The following is a 20494-nucleotide window of genomic DNA, read 5'->3' on the forward strand; positions in this document are numbered from 1 at the left end:
CGTGTGGAGAGGGGATGCAGGTCCCCCCCATTTGCTGCTTGGCCTGTTACGGTGCATGCTCAGTAACATGGCTGAAGCCGGCTGCCCTTGCTCTGCTCCTCTTCCCCCCGGCCCCAGCAGCAGGCATGAGTCGTCTCTGTGCCAACACCGTTACCTGTATCAACCAAACTTGTAATCTCATCAAAAAAGATATTGTTAGTTGACAAAGTCTATTTCCCATAAACCCATGTTGATTTGCATTAATTACATTACCCTCGTTTAGTTCATTATTAATCAAGTCCAGTATCAGTTGTTCCATTATTTTGCCTGGGATCAATGTAGTCTGATAGGCCTATAAATATCTGGATCGTCCCGTTTACCCTTTGTAAAAATGGGCACAACATTAGCTTTCTTCTGGAACTTCCCCAGTGCTCCAAGACATTAACAATCCAGTGTGCTCCTCAGGCAGCTTTTTAAAAAGTCGAGGATTTAAGTTAGGCAGACCTTCTGATTTGAAAACTTTAGTGGCTTCTCTTTAACAGTTTCCAGGGATACAAGTGGAATGGAAAGAGTGTCATCATCACTATCACTTTTTTTCCTGCCAAATACAGAACAGAAACATTTCCCCAAATACAGAACAGAAACCTAGTGACAGAGGAAGTGGAGAAAGCTGAGATACTCAATGCTTTTTTTGCTTCTATCTTCACAGACAAGGGCAGCTCCCAGACTGCTGCACTGGGCAGCACAATATGAGAAGGAGGCGAGCAGCCCTCAGTGGTGAAAGAACAGGTCCAGGATTATTTAGAAAGGCTGGACATGCACAAGTCCATGGGGCCGGATGCAATGCATCCGAGGGTGCTGAGGGAGTTGGCTGATGTGATTGCAGAGCCTTTGCCATTATCTCTGAAAACTCGTGGTGATTGAGGGAGGTCCCAGATGATTGGAAAAAGGCAAATCTAGTGCCCATCTTTAAAAAAGGGAAGAAGGAGGATGCAGGGAACTACAGACCAGTCAGCCTCACCTCAGTCCCCGGAAAAATCATGGAGCAGGTGCTCAAGAAATCCATTTTGAAGCACTTGGAAGAGAGGAAAGTGATTGGGAACAGTCAGCCTGGATTCACCAAGAGCAAGTCATTCCTGACCAACCTGATTGCTTTCTATGATGAAGTGACTGACTCTGTGGATGAGGGGAAAGCGGTGATACCTTGAATTTAGCAAAGCTTTTGATACGGTCTCCCACAGTATCCTTATCAGCAAGTTAAAGATGTATGGGATGGATGAATGGACTGTACAATGGATAGAGAACTGGCTAGATCATCAGGCTCAACGAGTAGTGATCAATGGCTCCATGTCTAGCTGGCAACCGGTTACAAGCAGAGTGCCCCAGGGGTCGGTGCTGGGGCCAGTTTTGTTCAACAACTTCGTTAATGATCTGGAGGATGGGGTAGATTGCACCCTCAGCAAGTTTGCAGATGACACTAAGCTAGGGGGAGTGGTAGATACAGTGGAGGGCAGGAATAGGATACAGAGTGACCTAGACAAATTGGAGGATTGGGCCAAAAGAAATCTGATGAGATTCAACAAGGACAAGTGCAGAGTCCTCCACTTAGGAAGGAAGAATCCCATGCACAGCTATAGACTGGGGACCAACGAGCTGCAGAAAAGTTCTGCAGAAAAGGACCTGGGGGTTACAGTGGACAAGAAGCTGGATCTGAGTCAGCAGTGTGCCCTGGTTGCCAAGAAGGCTAATAGCATATTAGGCTGCATTAGTAGGAGCATTGCCAGTAGATTGAGGGAAGTGATTATTTCTCTCTATTTGGTACTGATGAGGCCACATTTGGAGTATTGTGTCCAGTTTTGGTGCCCCCCCTACCCCCCTCACTACAGGAAGGATGTGGATAAATTGGAGAGAGTCCAGCAGATGGCAACAAAAATGATTAGGGGGCTGAAGCACATGACTTATGAGGAGAGGCTGAGGGAACTGGTCTTATTTAGCTTGCAGAAGAGAAGTATGAGGGGGGATTTGACAGCAGCCTTTAACTTCCTGAAGGGGGGTTCCAGGGAGGATGGGGCTAGGCTGTTTTCAATGGTGGCAGATGACAGAACAAGGAGCAATGGTCTCAAGTTGCAGTGGGGGAGGTCTAGGTTGGATGTTAGGGAAAACATTTTCCCTAGGAGGGTGGTGAAGCACTGGAATGGGTTACCTAGGGAGGTGGTGGAATCTCCATCGTTAGAGGTATTTAAGGCCCAGATTGACAAAGCCCTGGCTGGGATGGTTTAGTTGGTATTGGTCCTGCCTTTTCTGCGTTATTACTGATAATTCTACCATTTCCATCTAGCAATGGACCGGTACCATTGTCAGGATTCTTTTTGTTCCTAATATATTTTTAAAAACCTCCATCTTATTGTCCTTAACTCTGCTGGCCTTAGATTTTTCCTTGCGTCCCTTAGCTTCTCTGGTCAATTTTCTACATTTCCTAACTTCTAATTTATGTTCATTAGTATCAGCTCCCGCATCTTCTATTTGTCATATTTTATTTTTTACAGCTGCCTTCACTTCCCCTCTAAACCCGGCTGGTTTATTTAATCAGCCTTCTTCCTCAGTTCTTAGACTGTGGCTTTTGTGGCATCAGTAAAGTGTTCATAAATGATTCCCAATTAACACTAAGATTTTTCTAATTAAATTCTTCCTCCTGGTTGATTTGGCTCATAACTGTCAGCATTGTGAAATTAAAGCACCAAGTGTTTATATTACTGGGATGGGCTTTGTTCCGCTTGCACATCATAAATGTGATCAAGTTGCGATCACTTGGACCTAAGCTGCCGTTAACTTTTAGTTCTGTGAGCAGTTCCTCTGCATCTGTTAGGACAAGGTATAAATATAAAATCCTCCCCATTGGCTGAAACACTTTTTGAGTTAGGAAATTGTCATCTTTAATGCTCAGAAATTCCAGGGGTGTTTTAGTAGTGCAGGCATGAGACCCCCTGCATATATCACTCACATTAAAGTCCCCCATGACCACACAGTTTTTCCCCCTAAATGTTGTAGGTAGAGGTGTAAGAAAGCGATCGTGCTGTTTCCTCGTGTGGTTTGAAGGTCTGCGGCAGACACAACTAAGACCCCCTCTTGTGCTTTATCTGGTAGGACATTGATCCATAAGCATTCAAGATCATTTTCCTCTGAGTCATCTGTGACTCGGAAACAGGGAATGCCTGTTTGACGTAGAACGCCACTCCCCTTCCCCTTCAGCCCCCTTGAGCCTTCTGAAATAGATTATAACCATTGGACCGGTGCACCTACTAGCCCAACACAAGCCGTCAGCCACTGGTCTGTGAACTACCAGTAGAGCAGGTGTCCGTGGCCAGGCGCCATTGCTCTACACACTAGATCCACGCTTTGTCCCTCTGTAGGGTGACTTGTATAGCCTAGTATAACTCCTGTGCTGCTGGAGCCAGGTCCCTTCCAAAGACAGCCGTGCCGTGGAGCCTGCTAGACAAGTCTGGCCTCATTAATCTCACACCGCTGCTCTCTGGCCACGTCAGGTGTGGATCCAATTTTAATTTGAAACAAACAAACGCAATGGGCCAAACCCAATGTCGTCGTCGTCGTCCCCCCCCGATCCATCCCCTGCTGTCTGCTCTAGTGCAGATCTCTAACAGTGCAGCCAGTGCTGCAGTGCTCTCCGCACCAGTTTTCCGGTGCTGTCCTAGATCCTCTTCTCTGTGTCCAGGATGTGGTTGCTGGACTTCACTGGCAGGTCAGATTTGCTGATCCTGTCATTCTTGGGTTTGTTCCTCGCTCTGGCAGCCAAGACATCCATCGGTTGACTTTCCGGTTCTGCTTTTATTTCCAGCCCTTCGCAGCCTATATAACCGTCTCCTCTGGCTGAGCTCCTTGTGTTGTTCCCCCACCGCCCCAGCCCTCAACCGGCGCAGGACAGAATATTCAGCCAGGACCATCTGCCCCCTTGAGCTGAGCTGGAGGGATACTGTGTTCTGCAAGCATGGGGGTGAGATGTTTGCTCTTTGGATAGCACCCACCACCACCAACCAAGCGCCCCGTCCCATCAGCCTCCCTGAAAATTGCCATGGTAAGTGATGGACTGTGTGTGAGATGCATGAGGCTCCCAAAGGCAGCAGCGGAAGACCCAATTGCTTGGCACTTTTAAAAAGCGGCTTGGTCAAAACTCTAGAAAATTGCTGTTCTGGGAGGGAAGGGATCTATCTGGGAGATGGAAAGGAACCTCTCTGGAGGCTGGGGAGCAAGGCAGTGAGGTGGGGGTCAGCTGGGATGGGCCCTTTTGGAGATGTGTTCACAAACCTGAATCTGCAGGAGCCTCTTTGCTTCCGACCATCGTGAACCGAACTCCAGGTCCAGCTTGTGATTCCTATCACAAATCAAACCCTGTAGGGTTGTCGGCTCTATTCTTCCCTCCCCAGCCACAACCTGAGCTCCCCTGGGCTTCTGACAGCTGGCCTGTGATCTCTTCCTTTCTTACTTTGGTAATAGGGTGATGTGGGGTGGCGGGCATAAGTGTCTAATCTAAATAAATCGATGTCTAAGCAGATGGTCCAGGTGTGAGAGTGCTCTCCTGCAACTCGGGAGACCGGGCGTCAATTCCCACGTCTGCCAGAGCCTTCCTATGGCACCTTGGGGAATTGTCTCTTTGTGCCTCAGTTTCTCCTGGTATAAAATAAGGATAATGCTTTTCTACCTCACAGGAGAGTGATGGAGATAAATGCACTGAAAGACTGTGAGGTGCATGGATAGGAGCCGTGTAAGATTCATATATAGATAGGTGCTGCAGGAGATGAATTAGCTATTGCTTGTAAAATGCTTAAAAGACAGAAAGCATTGTGCTGGTGTCTTCTATTCCTGACTGCCTGGATCACTGTATTTGCAACACTTAATCATCTCTAGCGACTTGTATGTAATAGACGCATTCAAACAACGCTGTTGATGCAAAGTATGCAGTGCATTAAACCTGAGCGCCTTGAACTTTTGCATGCAAACATCGGTACTGTTAGACCTCTCTGTGAACTAGCTGATTCATCTTGGCCAGATGTGTGTATTTTATAAACCTCGGGGGGGCAGGGAAAGAAACTAGCTCTAAATGTGCCTAGTTTAGTTTGGTCATTTAGGGCTCAATCCAACTCTAACTGAAATCAATGGAAATCTTTGTGTGGGTGAGAGAGAGAGAGAAAGAGAGAGAGAGATTTCAAATCTTCGGCTTTTCTTCCACATGGGATGTTTTGGATCCAGTGGTAGCTTTGAAAGTGTGTTGAGGTTACAAGACTCGGTGCTCTAATTGATTAGGCTGATGGCTACTGAGACCAATGTTATGACTGATGTATGCACACACCTGTCTCTACTCTGCCTTTCTATTATATGTATTACAGTAGCCCTTAGGGACTAAATCCTAAAGGGGGAGCTCCCTAGGGGCAGGGACTATCTGTGTTTATTTCTGTGCCTAGCTCAGTGGGCCCTGATCCCTGACTAACCCTGGACTAATCACAGCTGCTTGGTCGCCCTCGCTGTGTTGGACCGTAGCTTGTTTTTCCCGGTTATGCTGAGCACCCATGAAGCAGTATTCCTCACCGGAGCCCTTTGCAAATCTTAGAGCGAGAGAATCCCGATGCTAGAGGAAGGATTCCAGTTACAGCGCATTGGGACTAAAGACAGCGACCAGGCCCAAAGGGGCAGCAGGTCCAGTAAGGTCAGTAGATTTACACTAGAGAAGGAATTGGCCCCTTAATTTGAATCATTACAATGGAAACAAAAAGCCAGGTGGCTGGGGAGCGCTTGCTGGTCGTTCATCGCCATCTGAGACGCGCCATCTAGTGGGCCCGTGCGTGGAGCGCATCCCTAGCCGTGCACGCTGCATCCATTGACATGGAGCCTGAGCCGCCTTGCGCCAGTGTAACTCCGTGGGTTGAGTTGTTCCTGATGTACGCCAGCAGAGCAGTGCCATGGGCTCAGGGGCAAAGCAGATTGTTCCCCCGCCGGCGGTACCCGGATGACATCCTGAATTCCTGGCGCCTGGCTGTGGAAGGTACGGCCGGGCAGGTGCCTTTCCTTTTAGCCCCCATCCTTTGCTCACAACCTGCGGGTGTTTTCCGATCTCCTGGGGCTCCAGACGAATCGTTCCCATCTACGTTCAGCTAGACTGGTGCCTGCCTGGGTTTTCAGTACGGCTCTCCCTCCCCTCCCCGGGATCCGTGCCTCTCTCAGCTCTCGCCGCAGCGGCTCTGTGGGGTGTAAGCGAGCGCAGTGTGCGGCTGCCCCCCAATTTGTCAGCGTCATGCACAGAACACGTATAGTGCTGGTGCTCCAGAGGCTGCACTGGCTTTCTGCTCGTTCTCCTGGGCGATTCACTCGGCTGGGTTTATTTTATCCAGGACCAGCTGCACGGGAGCTCCCAGTTTGCTGCGGTAGCAAAGAGGGCTAACGTCTTCAATGTACAAAAGGGGGAATCTCGAGCAGGAGCTGCTGTTTCCTCTGCCGACAGCACTGCTGGGACCATTGCGTCCGCGTCTGCGGTCCACGCTTCAAAACCAGCGTCGAAATGGGAGCGGGTTCAGAGAAGAGCCGCAGAAAGTATTTGTGGCCCATGGAGTGACTCCAGGAGCCCCTGAACAGAAAGGCGAGAGGGAATTGAATGACAATATAAACATCTCCCCAGGGAGAAGCTGTCTGATACTAGAGGGCTTTTTAACCTAGCCTAGGACCATGGGGCTGGCAGGGACTGCCTGGATTATTGTGTCCAGTCCCTGTGCAGTCGACCTGGGCTGAGCCATCGTCTTGTTACATCTCTGCCCCAGATCCCCTCTGGAACCACCCCTCCTGTGTGAGCTGCTGTTATCCGCAGGAGCAGAGCTGACTCCTGGAGGTCCTTTGAGTCTAATTACCTCCGGTCACTGGCTCCGCTGCTCAGGTCCAGCTACAGGCCCCTGACAGAGAAACTCTTTGAGGCTATGTCTACATTAGCACTTTTGTTGGTGAAAAATCCGCCCCCCGAGCGACATAAATCACACTGACAGAGCAGCGCTACGTCAGCAGGAGAGTGTCTCCCGCCACTCATGGGGGTGGTTTAATGATGTCGATGGGGGAGCTCTCTCCCGTCCGCCTAGAGCAGCTACACGGCTGATCTGACAGTGGCGCAGCAGCAGCGGGACAGCTGTGTCGCTGTGAGCTCTCTAGTGTAGATATGGCCTTGGTCTCCTCTCATTAGAGAATAAATAATAATGCCTAGCTCTTATATAGTGCTTTTCATCAGGAGATCTCAGCCTCTCCATTTCCCAGACAAAGGTATAAGAAGATCTAATATTGTATGCTGAAGTCAGCAAAGTTCAAACGGGAATGGAGATGCAAATTTTTAACAGTGGAATAGATTAGCAATGGGTGTGGTGAATTCTCTATCACTTGGGATCTTCTTGACATCAAGGCTGGATGTCTTTCTAAAAGGTACCCTTGTTCACCAGTACATTTTTGGGACAGAAGGAGGAATCACTGCATGGGTTTCTTTGGCTCAGTTGTGCAGTAGGTCAGACTAGGTGACCATAATGGTCCTTTTTAGCCAGGAAATTGTTGACCCTGTAAATAATTTGCATTCCAGCTATGTCAGAGACAGTCACAGAAGAGCTCCGATACCCTGGTGAGGGGCTCAGTAAAAGAGCTTGCATAGAACAGGACAGATGTTCTACTGATGTCAGCCGGGAAGCTTTATCTAACTGCCCCTAGACAGGATTTTCTCAGCTAGAAGGCCCTTGGATTCATCTTCCCTAGCTAGCATCGACAGTGCACAAGTCCGTTGACTTCCAGGGCATGGTGTATAGCTTGTCTGCTCATTCAGGCCATTACCCGAAGGGGGGAATTCTCAGGAGGATCTGGAGCTGGTTGGGGAAGTGAGTCTATTTAGCCTCTTTATTTTTAATTTGCAGATGTGTGGTACGGGCCAGATTGTTTGGCCATCATTCTTGATGGATGGGTTAGACACCGAGATGATGCCCAGTGCCTGGGATATTTAGTGCCAATTAATTGGTTTTGGCTTAATTTCCTGAGCACTTCAGTGGGAACCCAGCACCTTCGTAAGACTCTTTGTTTGTGTTCAGTCCCAACTGTTGTGTGGTGCACGTGAAATAAATCCTGACACAACCAAATAAGTGTGATTCAGGCAGTAGACTGGAAAACGATACAGAGAAGGCATAAAAACCCAGGGTCTCACGTGCCCAAGGTATACAGTCACCTGAAGACCAGATCTTCAGAAGAAGTAGGTGCCTGTTGCATTGAGCTCCTCTGAAAATCTGGGTCCAGTTGTGGGGGCCGAGCCCTTTGAAAATTCTGGCCTAATTAATCCCATTTCAAGAGATAGCAGCTCTGTGAATCTTTAGAGTCCAACAGTGTAGATTAGAATCCAGATGAAGGGACTGGATCCCATGAGTTACACCAGATGTGATTGGATCATGGGACATTTATATAATCAAGAGTTAATATTCCAGGGGGATAGGCTGGTGTTGATAAAAAAAAAAAAGGGGGGGAGTTTTGAGCAGCTGGGGGGTAGGGTATTTGGATTCAGCTATATGCAATGTTTTATCCTGGGAGAAGAATCTTCCCTTTACTAACCCGTCTTTAGTCCCCTTCACAACTATGCTGTGTCTTTTCTTTTTAAGGGTAAAGTATGAAAATGGGGAGGTTTTGAAAGGGCTCTGGCAAGATATTTTTCATAGAATCATAGAAGATGAGGGTTGGAAGAGACCTCAGGAGGTATCTAGTCCAACCCCCTGCTCAGCGCAGGACCAACCCCAACTAAACCATCCCAGCCAGGGTTTTGTCAAGCTGGGCCTTAAAAACCTCTAAGGATGGAGACTCTACCACCTCCCTAGGTAACCCATTCCAGTGCTTCACCACCCTCCTAGGGAAAAAAGTTTTTCCTAATATCCAACCTAGACCTCCCTCACATTTTTCACATGTTTTACTGTTCTATTCCTTTTTAAAATAACCTTGGAAGCAGGCACATGCTTCCATGCTGGACTGGTGGCATTTTCCCATCACACACACGTACTGGCTTGTTGCTGTAAGTTCGTTCAGGAGTTCTTGGCTGCTGGTTGATGCAATGAGTGGGGGTGTGTGTTAAAATCAGCATTAGGACCTGATCCTGCAAGAGCAACTGTATGGATGGACCCTTGCGCCTGTGACTTCAACAGGTGTCTACATGGGCACGAAGGCCCACTTGGAGGCAGGGGGAACTCAGATAAGGGCTTTAAAGAGTTCCTGTTTAAAAAGAGTCTGGAGATCTGGGGCCTGACCTAGAAACGTGCTGGCATTGAAGTTAGTGGAGCTATGCCATTTTGCACCTGGTGAGAATCTGATTCATGAAGTCAGTGACGCTACGCCCATTCCCAGCAGCTGAGGATCTGGCCCAGCGTTTGTAAAGCCCGGGATGGACATTGCTGCAGAGGTGTAATGTAATGCTGGCTACAGCTGATGCTGACACGGTATTTAATTCCGCTAGCGTCACTGTGGGATGAGCCATCGTTGGCACTGCACAATGCGCTGTGTGCGTGTTTTATGCCGTCTGTCTTCTCCAGATCCACTCCTCGCTGGGTCAACAAGGGCCCAATCCCTCTGCACTGCAGCAGCCTTTGAAAGTACAGCTTGCTAACCTGACCAGGGGAAAACCGGTGCAAAAAGGACTCTGTCAGGAGATCAGTCCTATTCCCTGCTCTCCTGCTGCATCCGCATGTGAAGTCCCATGTTTTCTAAAGTGGCATCGAACTTCAGGTGCCCAATTTTGGACACCTGGGACCTGATTTTTAGAATGACTTAACTGCTAGACTTCAGCTGGAGATATGGAACCCCTGAAAATTAGACCCTGAGCACCTCAAATTGAGCACCCAGAATTAGAGGCCACTTATGAAAACATGGACATTACCTGCCTCAGTGTCCCCACCTCAGGTCTGTCAGGCCTGGTCCCAGAGGTGTAACTGACATGCATCAGAAATGTATACTCAGGCAATATTAAAGTGCTAAGAGATCCATGCTAAATGACATTTTTGTTTGAGTTTTCACAAAAAGTTGAGTAACAATTAGACGTCTAACAATGCATGTCAGTGAAATGGAACTCAGGAAATACAACCCAGATGGAGCTACTATAAGGTGGGTGCATAACTGTTTGGAAAACTGCTCCCAGAGTGTAGTTATCAGTGGTTCACAGTCAAGTTGGAAGGGCATAACGAGTGGGGTCCCTCAGTGATCAGTTCTGGGTCCGGTCCTGTTCAATATCTTCTTCAGTGATTAAGATAATGGCTAAGGTGAAGATTTTGTCCGGGTTGTTTTTAGTAAAAATCAGGGACAGGTCACGGGCAATAAACAGAAATTCACGGAAGCCCCATGACCCGTCCCTGAGTTTTACTAAAAAATAACCAGGGCAAAGTGGGGCAGACGGGACGATGAGAACCCGAGACCTGCTGTGGGAGGGGAGTGCAGGAGGCTGGGCTGCTGCCCCAGCTTGGGGCTCCAGGGTCTCTCCACCGCCTACAGCAGCTCGGAGCTCCGGGGTACCTCTGCCGCCTGCAGTCCTTCTGCCGCCCATGGTGGCTCAGAACTCCAGGGACTCCCCGTCACTCAGGGTCCCCCGCCACCTCCGGTGGCTCAGACGTCCAAGGTCCTCCCGCTGCCCACAGCAGCTTGCCGCTCTGGGTCTGGCAGCTCAGAGGTCTGGATCACCCGCCGCTCAGAGTGGCTTAGAGCTGTGGGGGCCCTGCCACCCAACAGGTCCCCACCCTCTTTGGCTCCAGAGCCCCTGACAGCTCCAGCCCTGCCTCACCTGGGCCGAAGCGGAAAACATCATGGAGATCTCTGGAACTCTGAGTCAATAACTTCCGTGATCTCCGTGACATAATCTCATCCTTAATAACGGCATAGAGAATACACTTATAAAGTGCGTGGACGATACCAAGCTGGGCGGGCTTGCAAGTGCTTTGGAGGATAGGATTGAAATTCAAAATGATCTGGACAAATTGGAGACATGGTCTGAAGTAAATAAGATGAAATTCAGTAAGAACAAATGCAAAGTGCCCCACTGAGGAAGGAACAATCAGTTTCACACCTACAAACCGGGAAATAACTGCTGAGCCGAGGAAGGAGCGCTGCAGAAAAGGATCCGGGGGTCATAGGGGATTCCAAGCTAAATATGAGTCAACAGTGTCACACTGCTGCAAAAAAAAAAGCAAACCTCATTCTGGGATGTATTAGCAGGGGTGTTGTAAGCAAGACACGAGAAGTAATTCTTCCGCTCCTACTCCATGCTCATAAGGCCTCAGCTGGAGTATTGAGTCCAGTTCTGGGCACCACATTTCAGGTAAGATGATAACAGTTTTCAAGTACATAAAAGGTTGTTACAAGGAGGAGGGAGAAAAATTATTCTCTTTAACCTCTGAGGATAGGACAAGAAGCAATGGGCTTAAACTGCAGCAAGGGTGGTTTAGGTTGGACATTAGGAAAAACTTCCTAACTGTCAGGGTAGTTAAATACTGGAATGAATTGCCTGGGGAGGTTGTGGAATCTCCATCGTTAGAGATTTTTAAGAGCAGGTTAGATAGATGCCTGTCAGGGATGGTCTAGATAATACTCAGTCCTGCCTTGAGTGCAAGGGACTGGACTAGAAAACCAGTCCTATGATTTTATGCATGGATGGAGCAAGAGAAGAGCAAAATTTCATTCTTATTGTTACAAAACCCCTGATGTACCATGCTGCATTGCAGAACTACTGATCTAAACTGTCTAGCAGCAGGCGCTGTGTTCTATGCTGGATAGGCAAGCATTTTCTGTTCCCTTTTCTGTGATGATTTGTTGCTCTGCTTGAATGATAAAAGGAAGTCTTACTGAAACAACAGAAAAATTACTTAGGAAACTCTCAGCACTGGCCATATTTTCGGGGGCTGAGTAACTGACTTTTCTTCCACAAACTGGGATTGATAAGCTGTGTGCTACAAAGCCTGCGATTAGAAAAAAAATGCTTAGAAATCTGAAGATGGTAAAGGAGCGGCTTTTATATTTTGTGCCTGGAAAATAATCTTCATGGGTAATTTGTTCAAAATACTGGTAAGCCATCAGTCTGTTTATCTATTTTTATGTTTGATATTCCACTCCACAGGTGTGAGAAGTGGCTTCTGTGCTAATACTGAGGATTCAGGGTAACATTTTCAAAAGCACCTGAAATGACCCAGGAGCTGCAGGGTATGTCTGCAGAGCAAAAAAACAAAAAACCGCACAGCAGTGAGTTCAGAGCCCATCTCAACAGACCCGGGTTTGCAGGGTTCACGCTGTGAGGCCAAAAGTTATTGTGTAGACGTAATCTGCTATTTGTAGCCTGCGGCCCAAGTCTGATTCACGTGACCTGGGCTCTGAGACTCGCTGCAGTGGGTCTTTTTTTCTCTGGGTAGATGTACTCTAAGTCCCACTGAAAGGCAGTTTGCTGGGAGCGGGGTGGTCGTACCTAATATATGTAGATCCATTATTGAAAATCCTTGGGGCATGGGCGCCCGACTCACTTAGGAGCTTTTAAAAATCGCACCCACCGTGCATACCTCTGTAGATCTGAAAGTGCTTTATAAGGGAAGTATCTTTCTCCCTGTGTAACAGATGTGAAAACTGTGGCACATAGCAATCAAGTGACTTGGCGGAGGGCACACAGTGAGTCAGTTGTAGAACATGGCATAGAACCCAGCACTACATGACCTCCTAGGTGTTAGTTTTTGGTCGTAAACTGGTTAGTGTTGCTCTGTGTTGACCAGCTGCCACGTTCCACCCAAGAGGTGGCTGCATAGTGGTGGTGGCTGAGGTAAAGAGCTCTAGTATCCAACAGGCTGTAAGGTGCTCAGGAAATGTAAGTTAATTACTTGTGCTTTACTCTGAGATGGTGGTGCCCGGGTGTTATTCAAATAACAAATACCACAGGATCTTTTTCAGGGGATAAGGCAACAAGCCACGTTTATTGTGAATACAGAAATTTGGTAAATAGTATCAATAAAAAAAAGTATCAACATTGTAACATCATCAATATTGTTCTTCACTTAGTGAAATAGAATCAATAATGTAAACACTAGGAAAACAGTATCAACATTGTATCAATACTACAATTACAGAGATTCTTGTTAATAAAATATACTTCGTTGACACATGTTTCAGTTGTACTTCCATTCACACTCACACAGACTGACAGGCACACACAGGCAGGGAGACAGACAAACATACATAGGGGTCTCACAGATGTTATAGTTACCAGCCTCTTGGTGCTCGTGGTAGTCACTGGCCAGGTGACTGTAGCACGAGGGTGAGGAGCAAGTTTCTGCCGATGCGCACCGGTACTCCTGGCTGGTTGGTGATGTAGACCCGAACCTCCAGCCTTCATCTTTCTGTCCCATTTTATAGAGAAAAGACCCCATGTAAGTCTATGGGTTTTTGCTCTGTCATGCTGCATCTGCATTTGGTGTGATCCTTAATCACCCACATTGTTGCAAGCCTGATCAGATTTTGTCCTTTGAACTGGGCTGGCTCCAAAGTTATCAGGGTGGGCTCCTCTTCGGCCAGTTGAGTGGTAAAAGTTATTATCTTCGCTCCTTCCTTCCTTCCTCAAAGGTTTTAGGTGAGGCTGGTGTTTTCTTCGTGTCTGTTTCGATATCCCTTACTCAGACCAGTTGTTCAATCACTCTCCCTGTCTACACCCACCTCAATTGCTCAGCCATTCACACTCCAGTCACTCAATGCCAATTCCTAGCTGAAGAATTCACATATTTTTTTAAAGCAAACATTATTTCATTTTTGCCAGTGTCTTTCACAATTAGGTAGGTATATGTAATTACATTTCACAGTGTGGCTTTTTATACTTAAAATAGGGTGTTTACAACTATATTGAAAGTGGGTAAAATAGATAGATAGAATGGTCAATGGAGTGATTTTACAAACAATCTTAAAACCAATAGAATTATAGAAAGTAAAGACAGACTTGAATTATTGTGCAGTAAATGGATATTTAAAAAAGGCTGAAGTGAACATTTCAAAGAGTAGAACAATACCAGTCAGCTGAGGTTTTAACTTTTGATCAAAGTTACAGTGTGTCGGGCTGAAGTGCCTCTTGGTAGGAAGAGAGGGGGGAGGGTGTTTGTGGCTCTGTTCTTTCATGTATTTCAGGATTGGGCCAACACGGGTGATGTCAATTCAGCCACAAAGCCCTTTCTTTCCAGTGTTCTTTTGACAAAGCTTTATTAACAAAATGACGAGGAGGCTTCCTATGACCCCGCTGCAGCTTTGGGGACACTTTCACCACTCCCAGAGCTTTGCTATTGGGATTTAGCCTGGACAAAGCAAGTGGGAACCAGGATGCCTTCCAGACCCCTCGAGATGCATGGGGGAAGGAGCATACCAGCAAGGGGCTGTCCTGTGTCTGAGCAGGCAGGGCAGATGCTAGCAGGACTGGGATCTCAAAGGACTGCTGCAAAAATAGGAAACATTTCCCCCACCCCCCAAAATCTCTTCTGTTTCTCCAAAGAACCTTTAACTGGTTTGGAATTTTCCAACCAGCTGAGCTTTCTCATCACCAGCTAACAGCAGGAGGCAGACAGACCTCTAAAGGGCATTGGCTAGCAAAGCCTGGACTCTGTTCCTGAAACTTTTCCGTCCTGTCAAGAGGCCCCCACCGAGACTGGAGCCCCATCATGCCAGGCGCAGGCGCTGTATGTACTCGTAGGTCCCTGCCCTAGAGAGCTAACAGTCTAACCAGACCAAGGATTAGAGGCGAAAGAGCAGTACAGAGAGGTGATATGATTTGCCCGTGGTCCATGGCAGAGCTGGGAATAGAGCCTCACGTTTGCTGCTGCTTCATCGGCTGCCCTGTGCACCAGGGCAGTCTGCTGCTGGACCAAGCATAGAACCGTGTCATTGCAGAATTGTATTTCTAGTCTCTCTCTTTTCTATCCCTAGGTATTTATCCTGCCCTCTTCACCACAGTGTCTGAGCACCTCCAGTCGCGTGTTAAGCGACAACGCCGAGTCAATGTGTGCAATTCATTGCCCGGAGATGATGTGAAGGCCAAAAAGATAAACCGGGTTCAAAAAAGAACGAGGTAAGTTCGTGGAGCATAGGTCCATCAATGGCTGTTAGCCAAGTTGGTCAGGGACCGTAACCCCATGCTCTGGGTGTCAGTCAGCTGATCCGGGCCAGCGATGGTCATGCCACGGGGCTTTTATTGCAGTGCAGACGTACCCTTCCAGTGCAAGATTCTTATTACCGGGGAGTCAAACAGACTGGAGCAGGGTAATGCTTTTGACATACAGACAGTGCCTTCCACCGGAGGATCTCCAAGCGCTTTGCAATCCTTAGTGCGTGTAGTGGGGTGATCAGCTGTCCCAATTTTATAGGGACAGCCAAGATATTCAGGGCTTTGTCTTATATAGGCGCAGGGGGGCTGGAACAGGTTTTATAGTGGGGGTGCTTGGAGCCATTGAACCAACCTGTAAACCCTGGATATGATGGAAACCACTTCAAGCCACCCATCGTTCCAGCATCTCTGAATAGGCACCTATTACCCCCCATCCCTGATCCTGAATTTTCACACTTGGGATCTGGTCGCCCTGGTGTGAGGCCTCACTAAGCCCCTGGGAGAAGTGAGCAGTCGTAGCGGCTTTCTGTAGAGGGGCAAAGTGAGACTCGGAGAGGTGGCGTGATCTGCTGATGGCCCCCCAGCACGCAGCAGCCGAGAAGAGAAGCCAGACCCCTGGGCTCGTGCTCCGAGAAGAGAGCCCCCGGCTCTCCGCTCCCCACGTGGCCCCTCGTCAGTCGCTGGGAGTGCGTGTGCTGAGGACGCTGATCGTGGGCATGAGCGGCTTGGGGAGTCTAAACTCCAAGAGGAGCCTGCAGTGCGGGGGAGGAGGCTGAGCGGGGAGCAAGGCGGGGGACGGAGCAGTGCGGGCAGTGCGGGCAGGGGGCCGCGGGGGAGGAGGTGGAACGGGGGTGGGAAGAAGCGAAGCGAGAGCAGAGAGGCAAGAAGAGCGAGCAGCATGGGTGGGCAGGGGGCGGGGCCTGGGGCGGAGCAGGTGTGGAGCATGGGCGGGGCCTCGGGGGAGGAGACCAAGCAGGGGCGGGGCCTCCGGGTGGAACCCCCAAGGGAAGGTAATTACTGCAGTGGCTTAGGGCTGTAGTGTAGACGTGCCCTCAGTGAAATTCACCCCATGGGGCTGGTGGACTCTACCCAGCCCTGCTCCTTCTGGGCTGCAGGATGAGGAGTGCACTGGATCTCCCCATTCGGGCCCCTTCTCTGTAACCCCCTGGTCCCTCCTCCAACTCCAGGCTGCTGGGGGACGGTCTCCATTGCCCTTCCTGCCCCCCTCCATGCTGCTTGGAGAGGAACCCCCCTGGCAGCTGGGGAGAGGATCTGTGTTGTCCGTCCCCACCCTCCTGCTGGAGAAAGGCACTTCATTCCGCCACCCTCCCCACTCTCGGGGGGCAGGGCAGGGAGGGGGACAGCCCCACCTCTGCACAAATAAGCTTCATTATGCCATCTGCCTCTTGGAGCTGCTCCCCCCAGTGGGGGATTCTGTGCTGCAGGCGTCTCTAATCCTGGAGGGGGCGAAAGGGACTGAAAGGGTGCTTTCCCCACCCTGGGAGCCTGCACCCTGCAGAGAGGGGCGATGAGCGGCTGGGGGAAGGGGGCCAAGGCCGGAGGGGCTGGGTCAGTCGGCTGGGCAGATGTGGCGCTGTGACTGCAACGAGCTGAGCTATTGCAATGCTGGTGCTGCCGGTTCCTCTTTTGATTCCAGCCTCTCTAGTGGCCATGTGTTGGCCTTTGATCTCCCTCCCCGACAGCACATGACTTACCCGGGCCCAGGAGGAAACGAAAACGAGAAGGAAACCAATGAGCGGAAGAGCGCGTGGCTGCGGCCCAAGTTACTATTCTCCTCCTGGGCCGAGAACATTTGGCATTTCGAGAACTGGCCTCTGCAGTTGTCAGACTGGAGCAGGAGAGGCTGGGACCCCCGGGAGTCAGGCTGACCCTCTAGCTTCTGAACCTGGGCACAACAGCAGCTGAGATCTGAAGAGGGAAGTAAATAGGGCGAGTTTTTAAATCCCTAGTGGCCGTTCCGTGCAGCTCCCCGACTCAGGTTCAATTCCCAGCTCTGCCACTGACTCCCTGTGTGACCCTAGGCAAGTCACCTAGTCTTCTGGTCCCCGTTCCCATCTGTGCAATGGAGATAACAGTGCTGCCCTGCCTCACAGGCGGAGGTGAAGATGAGATGTTAAAGAGGCACTCAGCTGCTCTGGCGATGAGGGCTTGCTAAGCCCTTGACACAGCTAGGACTACAATGCCAACCCTCCCTCCCTCTCCAGACCCCTCTTGGGTGGACAGGATCTTTGTGGGCTTTAACGGATGGGTTCCGTCTGATGGCCAGCGGGTGTTTGCGACCCTGTGTGGAGCTCAGGGATTCCTCCCAGCAACCCTCCTTCCGTTTTAGGGCAGCACCGGTCCAAACCCCAAGTGTAGATCGACAAAGCGACTGTTGCACATCACTCCAGTTTCAGGCCACCATTGCAATTCATGGGGTGTAGTGGCTTTGTCTGTGCCTATGGATGGCCCCGAAGTCCCCAGTATAGACCAGCCCTAAGCCGTGCTTCGGACCAGTTAATGAGCTTCCATGGTAATGAGACAACCCAGCGTGGCTCACGTACGAGGGCTGTGTGTGTTCCCAAGGCTCCGTCGGCTGGCAGGAAAAATAAAGCAGGTGACACAGTTTTCAATCATCGCTGAAATGTAGCTAGATTGCGGGGGCATCCAGGAATCTCCAGGGCTGTGCTGATCCCATGGCAGCCACTCATTCACAAATCCCTTCTGATGGGTGCAAATAATTTCAGCCTTTGCCTGGAGCCAGATTCTACCATGGTAGCCTGCAAGAACTCCACAGCAGCTCCATTGGCTATTACTCTGGATGTATACCAAGGGAACCGAGAGCAGAATTTAGTCCACTGTGTATAAAATTATATGGAGATACACTTACGGCAAAATGCTTTAACTTGAAGTGCCTTAACAAAAGTGGCCTAATTTTCAGAGCTGAGCAGAACCTATAACTCACTCTGATTTCACAGGGAATGCTCAGCAATTCTGAAATTCGAACTTCAGACCCACTGCAGTCACTGGTGGCGTTCTATATTGTATAGTATTTTATCCTATACGATATAAAAACATATATTTTTATGCATGCGTGTGTGCGTGTACATAGGTATATGCGTATCTCAGAATATCAGCAGTATAGTCAATGAGAAGAAAGTTGAAACTGTCTGGTTAATTTCACTGTTACCTGATATGATAGGAAGTGGCACCACACAAAACTTGCAAAGGAACTGTACAAGGAAATCATCCGAGGCAGAGGAGTCAGCCCTGTTAGATGAGAGTCCAACATACGGCTTATAGGCCAGATCTGTTCTCCATTGTGTAGTCCCATAGCCTGCCCCACGCAGTCAGATGCTCCATATCTTAGCTTGAATTTTAAACAAAACGTAAGTTTGTAGCTTTCATGGCTGCTGAGAGACCCTTCCCAATGCAAATCAAATGTAACTGATGCAGTGATGCCTGCCTGAGTCTGCAGACAGCCTGAGACAATGGCTCAGAGGGGTAAACTCTCTGCCTTCTATTCCTTTAACTGGAGTATCAACTTTTAAGTGTGCATTTCTGATCTCCCATAGTTAAGAAAGATGAATTCAAAGTGGAACAGGTGCAGAGAAGGGCTACTAGGATGATCCGAGGCGTGGAAAATCTACTTTATGAGAGGAGACTCAGAGAGCTTGGCTTGTTTAGCCTAAAACCAAAAGAACGCTGAGGGGAGATTTGATTGCTTGCTATAAATACATCAGAGGGAGAAATACCAGGGAGGGAGAAGAGTTATTTACGTTCAGGGCCAATGTGGACACAAGACCAAATGCATATAAGTTGGCCATGAACAAGTTTAGGCTTGAAATTAGACAAAGGTTCCTAACCATCAGAGGAGTGACATTCTGGAACAGCCTTCCAGGGGGAGCAGATGGGGCAAAAAACCTAGCTGGCTTGAAGACTGAGCTTGATAAGTTGATGGAGGGGATGGGATGGGATGATGAGACTGCCTGCGATGGTGTGTGGCCCATCTGCGACTGCTAGCAGCAAATCTCCAGTGGCCGGTGATGGGACACTAGGTGGGGAGGTTCTGAGTTACTACAGAGAATTCTTTCCCAGGTGTCTGGTGGTGAGTCTTGCCCACATGCTCAGGGTTTAGCTGATCACCATGTTTGGGGTCAGGAAGGAATTTTCCCCCAGGTCAGATTGGCAGAGACCGTGCGGGTTTTCTGCAGCATGGTGCACAGGTCGCTTGCAGGTTTAAATGAGTGTAAATGGAGAATTCGCTGTAACTTGAAGTCTTTAAACCATGATTTGAGGACCTCAGTAACTCGGTCACAGGTTAGGGGTCTATTACAGGAGTGGGTGGGTGAGGTTCTGTGGCCTGCGATGTGCAGGAGGTCAGACACTAGATGACCATGATGGTCCCTTCTGAATCAGTGTCCACATTAATCACTGACCAGTTTAGTGGGTAGGGTGGGAGCTGCTGCAGGAGGGGAAATGCAGAAAGAAGGACAGAGGAGACTCCGAGAGAGCAGGAAGAAGGAGAGAAACAGAAAGGAGGATGGGGAAAGAAGAGAAACAAAGGGCAGGAGCAGTAGTGGCCAAAAGGGGAGCAAACTTTTCTCTCTGATGATGACTGCGGCAGGAACTCCCAGTGGTAAGAGTAAATGGATCTTTAGTCGCTACAAACAGGGTGTACTCTCCCCTCAGTCTGTGTGCAACCCTCCTCCGGACATCAGTGAGTATGCAGCATGCACTGTGGGGAGTATTAGCCCAGAAACTATACTCCAGCCCCATGCGCCGTAATTACCCTAGAATTCCACCATCTCTACTAAATGCATTTGACACCGAGGCTCTCATCCATCTCCATGGGCCAGGGCAGGATAGGTACCTGTATTCCTCGTACGCTGCCTGCTCTAGTTTTAAATGTCTCACGCAGTCGAGTTTCTTTCCCTTGTCCTTGGGAGTCTATTCCACGGCCCATTGCAGCTCACCGTTAGGAAGTTCCTGCTGATATTCAACCTAGATTCTCCTTGGCTAATTGTTCATAAATCTTCCTGTCCGCGTTGGCTTCTTGCTCTCGGTTTAACTAGCAAACAACGCTCTTGAGATGAACAAGCAGGTATCTCGGGGGTTATTTTTATTTCTGTAAATACATCCCCCTTCCAATGGGTTCTTCTATTCCTTTGTGTTTTACCTGCGATATATTCCTAGATAATGAACCAGAGCACCTACCGGCCCCAACCAGGATCAGTGCCCTGTTGCGCCAAGCGCCGCGTAACCATATAGAGAGACTGTCCCCGCCCCAAAAGACAGTCTAAATAAGACAACGCAGACAGACCAAGGGAGGAAAACAGGGGGGAAGTGATTGGCCCA

General features: G+C 49.1%; 1 protein-coding gene across 1 annotated transcript in view; it reads left to right on the forward strand.

Moving 5' to 3' along the window:
* The first annotated feature begins 3963 nt into the window (after nucleotides 1-3963).
* The window catches only part of P2RY6 (pyrimidinergic receptor P2Y6), a 29324-nt gene continuing 12793 nt past the window's right edge, over nucleotides 3964-20494 (forward strand). Inside the window, exons 1-2 of the mRNA XM_067533261.1 lie at nucleotides 3964-4069; nucleotides 14959-15100. The gene's annotated coding sequence lies outside the window, so the exon portion shown is untranslated. The remainder of the gene's footprint in view (nucleotides 4070-14958; nucleotides 15101-20494) is intronic.

This window comes from Emydura macquarii, unplaced genomic scaffold (assembly GCF_026122565.2).
Source record: "Emydura macquarii macquarii isolate MOO-44397 ecotype Brisbane River unplaced genomic scaffold, CSIRO-AGI_Emac_v2 contig_3328, whole genome shotgun sequence".
Classification (NCBI taxonomy): Eukaryota; Metazoa; Chordata; order Testudines; family Chelidae; genus Emydura; species Emydura macquarii.